The 9,120-nt window shown below is 38.9% G+C and overlaps 1 long non-coding RNA gene across 1 annotated transcript; it reads right to left on the bottom strand.

The window, feature by feature from the left end:
• Window positions 1-1,629: 1,629 nt before the first annotated feature.
• On the bottom strand, window positions 1,630-4,275 carry LOC142106962 (uncharacterized). Its single transcript, XR_012679826.1, has 4 exons — window positions 4,216-4,275; window positions 3,989-4,034; window positions 3,463-3,501; window positions 1,630-1,914 (listed from the first exon to the last, which is right to left on the bottom strand). It is a non-coding gene; the product is annotated as an uncharacterized LOC142106962 (long non-coding RNA).
• Between the last annotated feature and the right edge of the window lie 4,845 nt (window positions 4,276-9,120).

The raw sequence follows: 9,120 nt of genomic DNA, 5'->3' as shown, positions 1-9,120 counted from the left end.
GGTCAGAAATAGATCTTATTTCAGACCTGTTTTTTCACATATGTCCATATACCCAAAATGCCAATATACATCCATAGAATGAAAGATGTTACAACATAGTCAGTAAATCTCGGTAGACCTTCAAATGCCAGCAGATAGTCAATATGCCCCTTATAGCCATAATACAGCCCCTACTTATATGCCAATATATAGTCAATATGCCTTACATGACACATATATGATGTAGTCTCATGTCTCTCAATCCCCTTCCCCACCCACAAGGTCCATAGTACACTCCTATTGAGGTACTGTCGCTGGCAGCAGGGGCAGTAGCATTATTGCTCCTCTGTTCCTCTCCTCCATTGTTGGAGTCATACAGGAAAGAATTCAGAGGGATCTCTTACATATCTGACTTAGAAAGGAATCATGTTTAATCCTCCATAGAATCTTGTATCTGTTCTGGGTGCAGCATTTTCTTTTATTTTCCTTCCCTCTTCCTTAAGAGTTTTTATATTTATGTTAAATACTTTTCTGAAATGCTTCATGTAGCTTTAAAGGAGTAATCTGCTTTCTAGTTGATCTCGAGTCAGTTCTCTATTTAAACTTGATCATTCGGATTAGCCCAGTTGGTGGGTGTAATCTGTCATTTCGTATGTGTTAGAGGTAAAAAGTGGGCATATATTTATGTAAATGTGATAAGGGATGATTGGACTAATATTGCATTAATTAAGACAAAGCACTTATGACCGGACGACAAGTCTTCTGCTGTAATCACTGACGTTTGGGGGATGACTTGGTTGAAGTCTTATTTTGTAGACATTTTTCATAGAGGGAGCAGTTCTGCTTGAGCACCCTCTTAGGTGTTTGGCTTCTACTGATCATGATTATTATCCCTTACAGGTAAGTGGTCTATGTATAAATGTGTAAAGTATTCACATAACATTGACAGATAATCTAACATACTTTGTCTTTCTTCTTATCTTGTCATTCGTTGTGGTCTACACAGAGAATAGTCTTATAGGTCAACATCCTGAACACAGACAACATCTATATTGACATTGTTCCTGATTGTGTGTCCCTGTTATCCATGTGTGTATAAGAAGATGCCCATTGTGAGTGTAGCAGCCACATCTATGATCATACCCAGAAATAAGGTGTTAGGTGGGAGTTTTGAGGTTCCCAATAAGGGTGATTAGCTTAGAACTTGCTCTGTGGCTGACACTGTCCAATGTACATTATCCCTCATTCTGCTGGACGGAGCTATGGAGCGGTGAGCTGCCATCTGAGACCTGTTGTCTCCATTTAGTCTGTGCACCCGCTGTGGTCTGTGCTGATATTGCTGGTGAGATAGATGTAATCCCCCCTCTGTAATACGTGATGCATGTCAGCCAATCAGAAACTTGAATATCATGTCAGCCATTATAATTTGTTTTGCAATGTATCTGCATTTACTAAGAGGACCTCGTACAGTTTCACCTGTAATAGAGATACAATTCACCATCTGTGATATCTCATCCACGTGCAACATTTATTTTGTTCTACATAAGTACTTTTGCATCACTCCCATATACAGATTTTATTTCATAATGAAAGCAGTCATTGGTCAAAGGATTTTTAAGCTGACCCCAGTTATATAACACAGACAGGAGATTGGAAGGACCTCAACTTTATTAAAATTTGAACAGAATATACCGCACATGAGTGCATGTGTGTACATGTATATCATTACATGCAATTCCTGTGTCGAGTAGGCTCAGTCACAATGTTTTGGAGGTACACAGACGCCTTTTCTGTTACGGTAATACTTCGGCTTGCACTGACATGCTGAGTGTTTGCAGTCGGCAATGCACATGGGTGGGTCATGCCTATTTGCACACGTAACTGGACAATTGTTAGCACATTTCACGTACACCTCGTTAGGTCCAGGACACTTTTCTGAATTAAAAGAAAAAAGACAAGAAACTTACAAATCCACAGTGGACGGTTTTACTCAGACCCCATCAATTATTAACAAATCATTACACAAGCAGATGGAAAAGAAATAGCAAATATTATCTAAAGGTCTGATGCACACAATGTGGTCAGTCACTTATCATCCACCCACAGAGGAAATCATTTACTATAATTGCAAATCCTCTTTGGTGGCGCTAAGTACCTGGATTTGCGCAGATGGACCAAGATCTGCCTCGTCTTATATATATAATGGGTCACATTTTGCACATTCCAGTTGCACTTTGATGGAGAATCGCATTTCAAGTCGCGCTTTGTCAAAGAACTTCAAACTCATAACAGTGACACCTATAATAAATACGTTCCCGGTGTCCCCTTACTTTCATGACTAATTTAAGCTGTAAATGAGGCTAAAATATTTTAGGAGAAATCCTGCAAATCTAATGAAACTGGTTCTAAATTGATAGGAGGTCTTTTCATTTGACCTTTACACTCTTACACAATGCGCCTCTTCAGAATTTCCTATCACGTGCCCACCGAGGAGCTCGTCTAGTTTGCGGAGGTGTCTGCAAAATATTTGCCTACGTTATATTTCTCTCCTCCGTGAGATCCCGCAAGTGCTGAGGGATGCGATTCATTGCAAATTATGTCATCGTCGCCCCCGTCGTGACTCTGCCCACTTCATGATGGGCAGTATGCTGGAAAATGGCCGGCTGTCGCGCTAGTCCGGGAGATCTACCCAGAGTTCCAGAGATTCCGGCATAGTGGACAAGTTTGGTCTATAAAGGCCTTGAAGCTGGATCATCTTAACAGCCTTATAGTTCCCTGGGCAAAAGTGCACAGGGGCCCTACCTACCCAACCACTCACCCACCTATGTACAATTAGTACGTGTACGTTGTTTACGTCAAGGTCAAGATATGTTTTCACAACAACAAGATCGCATGTACAGATAACATCTGATACTTATGTGATTAGTCCACCTAAATGTTTTTATAAAGAGGGTTTGAAGGTTCTGAATAAATCTCCCGGAATAATATACTGAAAAGTTGCCAATCCTATGGGGCCCCTATGTTTGTGGGGGCCACTGCCCAGCATGCCCATGTGTTAAGATGGCTCTGCCTTGAAGTATGCTGGGAAGATCATATAGAAACAACGGCGGTACATATTGGAAAACCAAATAGATATCCAACGCGCATCCAGTGTGCTTTTGTAAATAAAGTCAGGTGCTTTTTCCTGTTTGTTTGGGAATTTAAATTAACTGGTTCCCATATTCTGCAGAATTTTATTCTTTAAAATGAAGGAATTTTGAATGTTAGCAGCATCTGGAAACACTCCGCACTAACTGAGAATAAAAGCAGATGAGGTTCAGTTCCGTGTAAGAATATTAAGTAGAACAGTATGTACAGTACAGGAATAGCCCTATGGGTCGTGGCCTTAGTGTGGGTGGGTAGTTTACCTTGCACATTTGTCATACAAAAGAATTTAAACAAAGGATATTTTATTTTTTTATAATAGAACAGAGTTGTACAGACCTGTGTGGTAGTCCGCTTCCACCAATGCCAAGCACAGAACTAGAGGGTAAAAGTATAATACGTTAATATTCTAAAGACAGACAAATACATTTAAATGATATCATTCACATCTCCAGAAACTAAACAAGATATAAAGCTATAATGAACAATGATCTTTTTTTAAAAATACATTCATGAATAAAAAAGCAATATATGTGCAATTTAAGCGCTAATTTTTCTGAAATTGATACATTGGTACTTTATTGGCCATGTCTCCAGTTTAGTAAATATGATATAGTTACTTCAGCCCATTAAAAAAAACTACCTTTATTTCTGCTTTAGAAATTGCTTCCAAAACACAGGGCAGTCTAGGCTTTTGTAAATATTACCAGTTACTCTTTAATATATGGTATTGATCACTTTCTTCAAAGCAACGAGATGCAGTGCTAATACTCTTGCAAAATTCAGCTAAATGTCAAAGTCTGTCAATGGATTGAACAACATGAAACATTACAATATGATACTGGATTATCGTAACAAAACTCACCTATGCCCGCAAACAAAATAAAAGTCTTCATTTTCTCCTCTCGTTTCTGAAAGGAAAGTTGGATGTAAGTATTATTTGTTAAATAATCTGAGAGATAAAAGGTTAATCAGAGATATAGTGACACAGAGGGATTAGGGAGAGAGGAGGAAGAACGAGTAAGAGACAAAGAGAGACACAGACAGAGAACGAGGGACAGAGCAAGCGGCAGAGAGATGGATGTCATATACCTCTGAGTCTCCAGTAAATAGCTGTATGTCTGTCGGTGTTTACCTGCGTATGGAGACTGTATATATACGACTGAAAAAAGTTTTTATAGGTCTTGGCTATTGCCCAAGATATGTTTAAACTTGCAACACTTAGGTTTCCCAATTTACAATTTCACAACTGTGACAAGTTTCCCAGACACTTAAACAAGTAATAAATAATTAATGTTATGTTATAAAGTGTACATTGCAACGTCAGGACTGACCTGATTACTTAATTGCTGTGTTCCTGATGAACTTCTCTATGCATCTTGTTATTCAATTCGACACATTTGTTCCAAACCTGTCAGGTAAGTACTTTGCTCCTCATTAGAGGTTACACCATTGTAGGGAAGCAGATGGATGTTACATGCAGATTATCACTGGATGTGGTCATATATTTAACTTATATGTGGCAACTATTGCATTGTGTTTTGCATATCAAATTAATGTCATGAAATATAATGACTGTAATTATTTTTTTAGCACTTGCGTTTCTTATTTCATAATCATCATCATTTATTTATATAGCGCCGCTAATTCCGCAACGCTGTACAGAGAACTCACTCACATCAGTCCCTGTCCCATTGGGGCTTGCAGTCTAAATTCCTAAACACACACACACACAGACTAGGGTCAATTTGTTAGCAGTCAATTAACCTACCAGTATGTTTTTGGAGTGTGGGAGGAAACCGGAGCACCCGGAGGAAACCCACGCACACATATATGTAAAGTTTATATCTATTTAAGTAACCTTTTCACACATACTTTACAAAGGCTAGCTTCATCCCCTAATGGACATAACTACCACTGCATGATTGTATTGAGATATCTGGTTACACTATTTTATCAACATCATATCATCCCAGCCTGGGGATTTCAGGCAACATCATTATAGATGTCTCAATTGTTTTGAACTCCGTTTGTATAGCACTGTACACCTAAGATATCTATATATTTTTTTTTTTTTATTTCTATTTTAATTTCTATATATAGGCAATCGAAAGGTCACATTTTATCAAAATAGCTTGTCCATTAGTGGACTCGCTATATGTTTTACCAGGCCTTGTACTGTTTATTTATCTGCTCTATCCTGAATTGAATTTTTAACATAGCATAACTACATGTAATATTATGATCCACATTTGTTTTATTAAATGCTTCTTTGCCTGTTCTTAGCTAATATATGGATAGGGATCAATGAAGAGACCTTATAAACTATTGAGTAGTATTCAATCATTAGAGGTTACCAACTAATATATATCTGACACACTATACAATATATATTGGTATCATAATTATTTAGCCAGTGAGCTCACAGGAAAATATTGTTTGCCATTGTATCACTAGGGAGGGATCCCTGGTCCTGTTTGCAACTCCTGCATCCATTAGGAGGTGAGCGCAAATCTCCACCCCTTTATCAATAGCTTCATCCCCTATCTACACTACAATGGACTCTAGTTTCCATCTCCCCAACTCTTTCTCTCTAGACATGACCACATGGTACACACACATGCATTATGCACTCTCTAATTTATCTCATATATTTCTCTCTCTCTCATTTAATCTTTCTTTATCTACCACTTAACCCCATTTCTCTTTACCCACTTTAACATACACGAACATGTGCTTGCTTACACATTTAAACATACACGAACATCTGCTTGCTTAAAACACATTCTTTCTCTTGTTACATCTAAACACACACTACACAAAAGAGCAAAACTGACCATACACTCATATACATTTCTTTCTTACGGCATATACACTAGTACATACATGTATGTATATATATATATATATATACACAGACAACAAAATATGATATTATATACTTCTGAAGTTTTAACATTATGGGGCATATTCAATTAGCTTTCCGATTCGCGGTAACGCGCGTTACCGTGAAAAGTGCGCGTTCTTGTGGGTATTACGGTACCGCATTAACGCGGATTTTCGTACGCAACCCTATGGGCTGCGAACGAAAATCCACGTTATTGCGGTTACGTGTATTATGTTTTGCGGCTGTTCCGGCACGTTACCGCGATTTGGAAAGCTAATTGAATATGCCCCTATGTCTGTTGAATCTATAATGTATTATCTGTATGGTATGTATGCATTTATGCATTGTATGTTTGGTTATCTTTGTAAAGTAAAAGACTTGTATCTTTATGCCTGTTTTCTATGTTTAGATAACTGGAATGAATAGGATGAATGGATGTTTATATAGATAATGCAGTATAGTGAGGTAAATGATAGATATTTATTTAGCGATTAACACATAATGGTGGGCTATTGATGTGGAGGTCAATAGATGTGTAATACTTAGGCGGTATATATATATATATATATAGCCTTGTCAAACACAGGGATCGCGTAAGTCGCTCTTACGGATTTCTAGTTGGGATGCGTATGGTACAAGGCGAAAGCTCAAAAGATTGAGTGAAATAATGCCTCTAAAGTACATCTGAGATGTCACGGGTGTGTATTATTCAACGTGACTAAAATAACGAAAAAGATGCAAATTGCATTATATCCCAATAAGTAATGAGATTAGTTATTAATAAGAGCAAAGGAATTGTATCATTATTATGGCGGAACACAGGTTCCTATTACAATTGTCCCGATAATTTAAATGTCAGTGGTGATTTTTCTTATGTTCTGAATAGAGATGGTCACTGACCCCCGTGTTTTGGTTTTGGATTCGGTTTTGGATCTGGATTACCGTCGTGTTTTGGTTTTGGTTTTGGTTTTGCAAAACCGCCATTGCGTGTTTTGGTTTTGGTTTTGGATTTGTTTGGTTTTGTTTTGCTATTTTTTGGGAAAATCCATGTTTTTGGGCCTAAATTAACCCAATTTAGTGCTCCAACTGTTTTAGAGACAAGTAATCTAATTGTTGAGGTAATAAATCATCCAAAAAAACAGTTTAATTCTTCGTTGGTAGGCCTATTCTACACACAAAACAGATTGTCTTCCTCTCCATCTATGCATATTGGCAATGCAGCCATCGTCTTTGAATGTATATTACACCCTACACTTATAGTTAAATATGTAAAGAAATGGAAAAAGCCAGTTTGGTTTCTGTCTCTCAAGGCCCCCCTCCACTTGTATAAAATACCAAAAAATTCAGCCATTATAGACTGTACAATATTAATTGACATGGAGAAAGACAGTTTGGTTTCTGTCTCTCTAGGCCCCCCTCCACTTGTATAAAATACCCAAAAATTCAGCCATTATAGACTGTACAATATTATGAAAAATGGACAAAGCCAGTTTAGGGTCACTCTGTCTATGACACCCTACCCTTAAGGATAAATTGCCCTAACAGCAGCCTTTCAAGATGGTATGTGATATGGAAATGCCTCAAGTCCCTTTCCTCTTTGGGGGTAGATTGCACCCTACACTTACATAGAAAGTTTTAAAAAGATGTTATCGGCATCATCTTCAGCTTAATCCTCACCCTCATCAGTGTGTACGTCATCATCACAGACTATCAATTCATCGCCGCTTGAATCCGCCATTAGAGAACAGTCAGTGCTTGGATGTCTTGGATGGTGAAGGCCTTCCTCGTGGAAGATGTAGTTCATTTTTATAAACATCATTTTCTCCACATTTTTGGGAAGTAACCTTCTACGGCGATCACTGACTAAGTTCCCTGCTGTGCTGAACACTCGTTCAGAGTACACACTGGAGGGTGGGCAGCTTAGGTATTGCAAAGCAAGTTTGTACATGGGTTTCCAAATGGCCTGCTTTTCTTCCCAGTAAGGAAAGGGACTGTCTGACATTTCCATATCAACTACCTCTTGAAAGTAATCCTCCACCATCCTTTGCATGTTTATACTCATATTGGATGGAGTTATGGGCAAAGTGACACATTTTTTTGAAAAATCCTTCAAACCAGCCCAGATGTTAAATTGTTCTCGTCTGCCCCCTGTGTCTTCCCTGCTTCTTTTTTGGAAATTTAATTTTTTACGAGCAACAGCTTGAGAAAGTGAAGGAGGACACGTCGTCAAGCCGAGGCCCAGTTCAGCGGCCAACTTGCTGAGCAATAGCTCCTTGCAAAAGTTCACATCTCGCTCATTTACAAGTAAAGACTCAATGTAGGTTTTAAACCTTGGATCAAGCACAGTGGCCAAAACGTACTGATCCGAGTTCAAGATCTTAATAACTCGAGGATCATTGTGAAGCGAATTAAGTACTTGATCGACAAGGCCAACATACTTTGCTGAATTGCTTGCTTTCAGCTCCTCCTTCATTTTCTCAAGCTGCTTTTCCAATAGTATAATTAAAGGAATGACTTGGCTCAAACTAGCAGAGTCAGCACTGACCTCACATGTCACAACTTCAAATGGTTTCAGCACCTTGCACAGCACTGAAAGGATTCCCCACTGTGCAAGAGTGAAATACATCCCCCCTCCTTTCCCAATGTCATGACTTGTGCAATATGCTTGGATGGCTTTGCGCTGTTCCTCCATCCTCTGAAGCATGTACAGGGTGGAATTCCACCGAGTTACCACCTCTTGCTTAAGTTGGTGGCAGGGCAAGTTAAACTGCTCTTGGAGCTGCTGTAATCTCCTACATGCTGTGGCTGAATGCCTGAAATGGCCTGAAATTTTACGGGCCACCGAAAGCATCTCCTGCACCTCACGGTTATTTCATAGGAAGCTCTGCACCACCAAGTTGATGGTGTGAGCAAAACAGGGAATATGTTGGAAATCACCCAGCTGTAATGCTCGCACTATATTGTTGGCGTTATCTGAAATGACATACCCTGGGGAGAGTCCGAGTGGTATAAGCCATGCATCAATCACATCTCTCAGTTTGCGTAACAAATTGTCAGCCGTATGCCTGTTAGTGAAGCCGGTGATACAAAGAGTGGCCTGCCTGTGACAA

The sequence above is a fragment of the Mixophyes fleayi genome, chromosome 11 (assembly GCF_038048845.1).
Source record: "Mixophyes fleayi isolate aMixFle1 chromosome 11, aMixFle1.hap1, whole genome shotgun sequence".
In the NCBI taxonomy this organism is placed as follows: Eukaryota; Metazoa; Chordata; class Amphibia; order Anura; family Limnodynastidae; genus Mixophyes; species Mixophyes fleayi.
This window is presented reverse-complemented; position numbering and strand designations above follow the sequence as displayed.